Genomic DNA, 7,414 nt, shown 5'->3' with positions numbered 1-7,414 from the left:
GCTCTAGGCAGAGCAGTCAGGAGGTTCAGGGACAGACTCGGGATAGTAAGAGGAAGAGGGGTTATAACGCACACTAGTCCCAAGTAGCACATTCTAGGTCCACTTTTCCTGTACTGGGTTCCGAGTCAGGGATATGTGGTCAAGGAGGGATTACCTGTTTCAGGTGTGGCTAGCGGGTCACAAGTCTATAGTTTTCCCAAAGAAAGGAAGAAGGCAGCAGTTTGCATCATCAGTGCCTCGTTCTTAGAGCTAGAGTTAGGGAAGAGGGTAGCCGCCTATCTATTATTAGTGTGGGCAGTCGGAGCATAAGAGGAGGTTTTGTCCTTAGTCGGGTGGCACATCTAGTGCGTCTAGTCAGAGACAGACACAGAGCCATTAGCCTACCTAGTCAGCTCAGGCCTCGAGGGCCAATCAGGGAGCCTCTTCGGCTCAGTCTATGCATCAAACTTATGCTTCAAGGGCTGAACAGGTAGAGTAGAGACATACAAGGCGTATGTATGTTGTTACCAAGCCAGATTTAGTGTCAGTACCTTCAGTAGTAAGAGGTAACTTCTTATTGTGTAATTCTATTGCCAATGTGTTGATTGATGCATGTGCATCCCATTCTTTTATCTCGTCTGCATTTGCATCAGCATTGGGGTTAGAAGTGGCTCGGTTAGCATCTCTACTCAGAATAGAGTCACCAGTTGGTGGTAGGTTATGTTAGACCAAGGGTGTCGAGGTTGTGAGATAAATGTTGTCAGTTGTCGACTTACTTTTGCATTTGTGTTGATTGATATGTTGACCTTTGATGTTATATTAGGTATGGATTGGTTGTTATCTTTTTGGGCTGTTATAGACTGTTACTGTTAGATGGTTACTGTATGTACCTCGAGTGGTGATTGTTTTTATTTCTTGGGGAACAGAGTTGATAGAGCCTTATAGCTAGTGTATGATCCGCGTGGTCGGGGCGAGCTTAGTCTCCTACTTGTTGGATTTTTGGATGTTATGAGTGATGCGGTTCTAGTTGAGTTGCCCAGGGTAGTTTGTGAATATCCAGACATTTTCCCTGATGATCTCACTAGTTTACCATCTTATCGTGAGATTGAGTTCTCTATCGGCTTAGTGCCTGGCACAACACCGATTTCTATGGCATCATATAGATTTGCACCCGCCAAGTTGAGTGAGTTGAAGATTCAACTCCAGGAATTGTTAGACAAGGGCTTTATCCACCATAGTACATTGCCTTGGGGAGCACCAGCTCTCTTTGCCAAGAATAAGGATGACGCATTACGACTTTGTATTGACTATCAAAAATTGAACCGGGTAACTGTTAAGAACAAATACCCAATGCCTCGTATAGATGGTTTTTTTACCAATTGAAGGGGTCTTGTTGCTTATCTAAGATAGACCTGAGATTGGGTTATCACCAATTGAGAGTGAAGAAGGGGGATATCCAGAAAACGGTATTTCGTACGCGGTATGGCCACTACGAGTTCCTAGTGATGCCTTTTGGGTTAACCAATGCAACAGCCTTATTTATAGATTTGATGAATCGGATCTTTGGTGAGTTTGTAGATCGTTTTGTTGTTGTCTTCGTCGACGACATTTTGATTTACTCACCCTCTGAGGAAAAGCACGAGGAACACTTGCGAGTTGCGCTTGAGTTGCTTAGAGCCAACAAGTTGTATATTAGGTTTAAGGAAATGTGAGTTTTGGTTGAAAGAAGTGAAGTTCTTAGGCCATGTGGTATCTAAGAAGGAGTGATAATAGATTCTTCCAAAATAGAAGCAGCCCAAGATTGGGAACAACCTAAGAATGCTTTTGAGATTCGTAGTTTCTTGGGTTTTGCCTAGTATTACTGTTGATTTGTGAAGGATTTCTCAAAATTAGCCTCACCATTGACTAGGTTTACGAGAAAGGGAATCAAATATGTGTGCAATGAGACTTGTGTGAAGTCGTTCCAAGAGCTTAAGGTTAGACTTACCACAGCTCCAGTGTTGATCATCTCGGAGAGGGGCTTAGGTTATTCGGTATATTGTGATTCGTCTCTGGAGGGTTTGGGTTGTGTCTTGATACAAAAGGAGAATGTAGTAGCTTATGGCTCATGTTAATTGAAAATACATGAGAAAAACTATCCTGCACATGACCTAAAGCTAGTAACAGTGATCTTTGCCTTGAAGATTTGGAGACATTACTTGTATGGTGAGAAGTTTGAGGTATTTTCCAATCACAAGAGTTTGAAGTATCTGTTTTCACAAAAAGATCTAAATCTGAGGCAGAGAAAGTGGATGGAGTTTATGGAGGATTATAACTTTGAGTTGCACTATCATCTGAGGAAGGGCAATGTAGTGGTCGATGCCTTGAGAAGAAAATCTTTTAGCAATATAGCTAGCATTGCCATTCAGGAATGGGAGATGTTAGGTGCCATTGGCGAGTTTGACTTGCATCTTGGCGAATTCATTGAGTCGACAACATTGTTTTCGGTAGTTGCACAACATACACTTATGAGTTGAGTTATAGAAGCACAACAGGTCGAGAAGGGCTTGAACGTGTATTCTGACTCAAGTGTTAGATACCTTGACCGTCTTTTTGTGCCGAAGTCTTGTCAAGAGGAGGTACTACGTGAGTTTTACCATTCACGCCTTGCGGTATATCTAGGAGGCATAAAGATGTATCGCGATCTTTGCTGGCAATTTTTGTGGAGGGGAATGAAGAAGGACGTGGTCGTGTTTGTATTGAGGTCCCTCACTTGTCAATAAGTGAAGATCGAATATCAGAGATCAGCAGGTTTATTACAACCCTTGCCTATAGCCAAGTTGATGTGGGAGCATGTTGCAATGGATTTTGTTGTGGGTATTCCGAGGACCCAATGGGGTAACGATGCCATTTGGGTGATAGTTGATCGGTTAACTAAGTTAGTGCATTTTGTACCTATGAGCATGAGTGACTCGGTAGATTACCTTGCCGACCTTTATATTAGGAACATTGTCCAACTTCACGGGGTCCTTGTGACTATTGTTTTGGATAGAGATCCGCATTTCACGGCTTAGTTGTGGCATGACTTTTAGCACCACTTATCATCCTCAGACTGACGACCAATCAAAACGTACCATTTAGATCCTTGAGGATATTCTTTGGGGTTGTGTTCTTGACTTTAAGGGATCGTGGGAGAGGCACTTGTCTTTAGTAGAGTTTGACAATAACTTCCAATCGAGTATCAGCATGGCATAGTTTTAGGCCATGTATGGCCGACCTTGTAGATCTCCTGTGTGCTGGGCCGAGGTGGGTGATGCACATATGTTAGGTCCTGAGTTAGTATGGAAAAACGACGGAGAAGATTACGCTTATTTGTAAGAGGTTAATCATGGCTCAGAGTCGTTAGAAGAGCTATGCCCACCGTAGGAAGAGACCGTTATCCTTTGAGGTAGGATATCACGTCTTCTTGAAGATATCACCTAGATGAGGTTTGGGAAGAATGGGAAGTTGTCCCCTAGGTTTATTGGACCTTTTGAGATCTTTTGAGATCCTAGAGCGGATTGGAGAGGTAGTTTATCATTTGGCCTCGCCACCATAACTTTCTAGGGTTCATGATGTGTTTCATATCTGTATGCTCTAGAAGTATGAGTTAGATCCATCACACGTGTTAGATTGAACCGAGCTAGAGATAGATGAGGATGCCTCATATGAGGAGAGACCAGTTAGAGTTTTAGACACTCAAGACCAAGTCTTGCGTGACAAGATAATTGTTTTGGTAAAAGTGTTGTGGAAACATCAGGGGGTTGAGGAAATAACTTGGGAACGTGAGGCGGAAGTCCGCGAGAAGTATCCAGACCTATTTGTCGATGTTTGAACTTATATTGAAAATGTTTTCATGTTAATGTAATATAAACATTGTATATGTTTTGGAAATATGAATTGTATATTCAATGATGGAAATGTGTTTATCATGGTGATGAAATTGAATTGCTATCATTGTTGTAATTGGTTTAATTACGATTTTGTTGTTGATTTAAAATTTTAGGGACAAAATTCCTTAATGGGGGGAGGTTATAGCGATCTGGGCTTAGACTCGACCCATTTATTGCTCTTGAATTCGAGAAACCATATCCGTAGCGATCGTCCTTCCCTCTTCTCTTGTTGGATTTTGGTTAGAGGGTCAACACTATCCTTGGTGGTGTCGACACTGCCTTTTTCTTTATTTGTTCTGTTCTACTCCTGGGGTCGACACCAGCCATAGTGGTGTCGACACCACCTTGTTGCAGTGCTTTGGTGTAGTTACTGAAATTTGGGGTCGACAACAGTCTTGGTGGTGTCGACACTCATCCTATTGTTGGCCTTTGGGGTCAACACCAGTCAGGAGGTGTCAACCTTGTCTTGTTGCTTGATTCTGGTAATTGCTACTAAAATATAGGGTCGACACCATGGGTTCTTATGGTTGACCCTCTCCTGGCTATTTTGTTCTAGGTTGCATTTTGAAAAATAGGGTCGACAACATTGTCTCCTAGGGTTGATCCTCGTCTGCCGCACAACATTAGTGCCTCAACTTTTCTTGTTGAGGGTCGACACCACTGTCTCGATGGTCAACCCCTATGAGTCTTGTTCCAGATTTTGTTCGGCTTGGGCCCTACTTCTTAGGAATTTTTGGCTTGTTCTTCTCATTTAACCTGAGATCTATTATTCTATTAATACCTAGCCACTATAAATAGACCCAAAGACACTTCTCTCTTATTAGTTGTTTCTTTTTTTCCCCGCTTACCCCTGGCTCTCTCTCTCTTTCTCTCAAAACTCACTTTTCTTACTTAGATCTTTAGATCCACTCACTTAGAGGTACCTTCTCATCTTAATCCTTTGAAATAGATTGTAGATCATCTCAAGGGCTTCCTTTTGATCCGAGTGGCATGTGGTTTCATTGACGTTGAGTTTTTCTGAGTTCTTCTCTTCCACTTTCTAAGTTCGAGGTATGGATTCTCCGCACTTCCTTATGTGTTTTAGCTTCGGTTTTTTTTTTTTTATTTTATAAAACCACATTATGAAAGAAATGGATTTTTGAACAATCTTGGGCTTGGATTGAAATCAAAAAGAGGGGTTTTCAAAAGGATTATTGGGAGTGGTAGTAGATAGATGTGTATAATGAGATATGATGAAATAATGGGTTTTTATCTTGAAAAATGGTTTATAAAGGGAAGATGGTTTTTGCCCTATGAATCTCAAATGTTGATTTGTTTTGATAAATGGAGTTGATTTTGAAATTGTAAATGTGGGTTGATGCTGATAAGGATGGTGGAATTGAGTATATATTATCACTCATATCTTGAAATTTGGGAAGTTTATCTTTATGAGATTTATTTATTTGTCTAGAGATATCTGTTTTGAGCTATCGGTACATGATAGCTATGATTGTTGTAGAAATTCCATGAGAACTAAGTGAAATAAAACTATTTGCTCATCCATTTGCACTACGCATTGTTGCATATTATTACATTAAAATGTATATTATTTTGAGAAAAATAATGAATACTTGGTGAATTTGGGTAAGGGGTGTGGTTACAATGTTAAGTTGGCCTGTGTATCCTTGGTGAAAGACCAGAAATTTGCACGGATAGGTATCGAGCCTTCCGGTTAATACCGATAAAAATGACAACTTGGTAGCAATTGTAAAGTCTACTTGCAGACATGTACCTAGAGATTCACAGAGTTGTATTCATAGTCCTATTTTCTATTATGAAAGAAATGTTTTATGAATTGCGTTATAAACCTGGCATTGCATGCTTTGAAAGAGATGTAAAATGTTTTGGCATGAACATTACATATGCATTCACCTTATAACTCTGTTAAGATTTATATACTATGTTAGATTATTTCTACTGGGTTTTGGCTTACTCTATGTGGAAAAACCATTTTCAGGTGCTGATAATATGACTCTGCCAACACAATAGCTTGGGTGGACTTGGAAGCAAGGGCTTCATTTTGTTTATTTTGTTGTAATTATTTGTATAAGCCTTGGGCTTTAACTGTATGGGATTTAAAATCCATTTTGTTGTAACCAAGTACTGTTTTGGAAAACTATAGGCCTTTAGGGCATTTCTTATTCGCTTAATGTTCATTCTATTATGTAACATATGCTATGGATTCAGGGATAAGCTTGTGAATGTATACTTGCATATGTTACTCTTTTGTAAACTTAATTTGAAACTAATGGAAGATAATTACTTTAAAGGCTTCCACATAATGATTTTGGTTTAGACTTGACCCATTTATTATTTTTGATCCGAACTCCTTGTCTTATCGGGTTGTTTATATCCTTGTTCATCTTATTTCTTGTTGAATTGGGTTGTTTGGGTATTGTGGTTGCGTTTGAAATGAGTTGGGAGTTCATTTTTTCTTTTCAAAGAGGTCTTTGCCCAGGTTTTGGTCAAGTTTGCTCGAGCAGTGCTTTTTGCACTCTAGCGGTGCTTTTTGCGCTCGAGCTGTCTTTGAGAACTCTCAGTACTTTAGTAGGCCTGTAAAAGTACTAGAAGGGTGTTTTTCTCGCTTGAGCGGTCTTACTTGCGCTCGACTGGTTAGCCTTTGTTTGCAAAACTTCTGAGAGCATGTCATTGTACTCTTGAATAGTACTTTATTCGCTCAAGCGGTCTCACTTTTTGTGTCTGGTCACTCAAGCAGTGTTTTGTTCACTTGAGCAGTCTATCTCAATTCAACATCTATAAAAGTCACTTTTGGTCACATCTAGACATTTTTCTCAATCATTTCCCTCTCCTTCCACCATTTTTGAGCCTCCAAGCTCTTTATCCTTGAATTTCATCTATTTCTACCCATCATTGACTCCTAGTTCCTTATACTAAAATGTAGAGCTCGGTGAGGGCTTTCATTTAATCTAAGCAGATTGTTGTTTCATCGCCAGTGATTTTCAGGTTTTCTTCCCTTCGCTTCAAGTGGTAGGGATTTCCTTATTCCTCTTCAATACCTCGTATATAGATAGACATGTGGTAGATTTTATTGCATAAAAATCATGTTTATTGGGAGTTTTCAAAAAGCATGTAAAGGGGATCTACGGTTTGAATGTTTGGGGTTGAAATTGTAAAATTGATAGTTGTTTGGGTTAATTGGAGAGTAGCTCAACGTGTTTATGCTGTGAGGAAGGGAAAGCTCTAATTTAATGATTTGACCTAATGAATTAAAAAAGGGTAAAGTTGATTAATGTTTGTGTTTTGATAATTTGAGTTGTGTTATTGTGTTGTTAGCATAAAGGGAGAATGAATTTTGGTATTGGAATTTTAATTGGATAATCATGTTAAGTTGAGTTGGGTTATGGCTTGGAATCCATGGTTGTGGTTTTATCGAAAATGTGAAAATTGGTCTTTTTAAAAGAAAAGGATTTGGGCAAGTTAACTTGGAAAATAAAAGAGTTGATTTGGAAAAGAGAAAGAATCCA

This window comes from Camellia sinensis, unplaced genomic scaffold, assembly GCF_055761805.1.
Source record: "Camellia sinensis isolate YWXY unplaced genomic scaffold, ASM5576180v1 Unanchor3, whole genome shotgun sequence".
NCBI lineage: Eukaryota > Viridiplantae > Streptophyta > Magnoliopsida > Ericales > Theaceae > Camellia > Camellia sinensis.
This window is presented reverse-complemented; position numbering follows the sequence as displayed.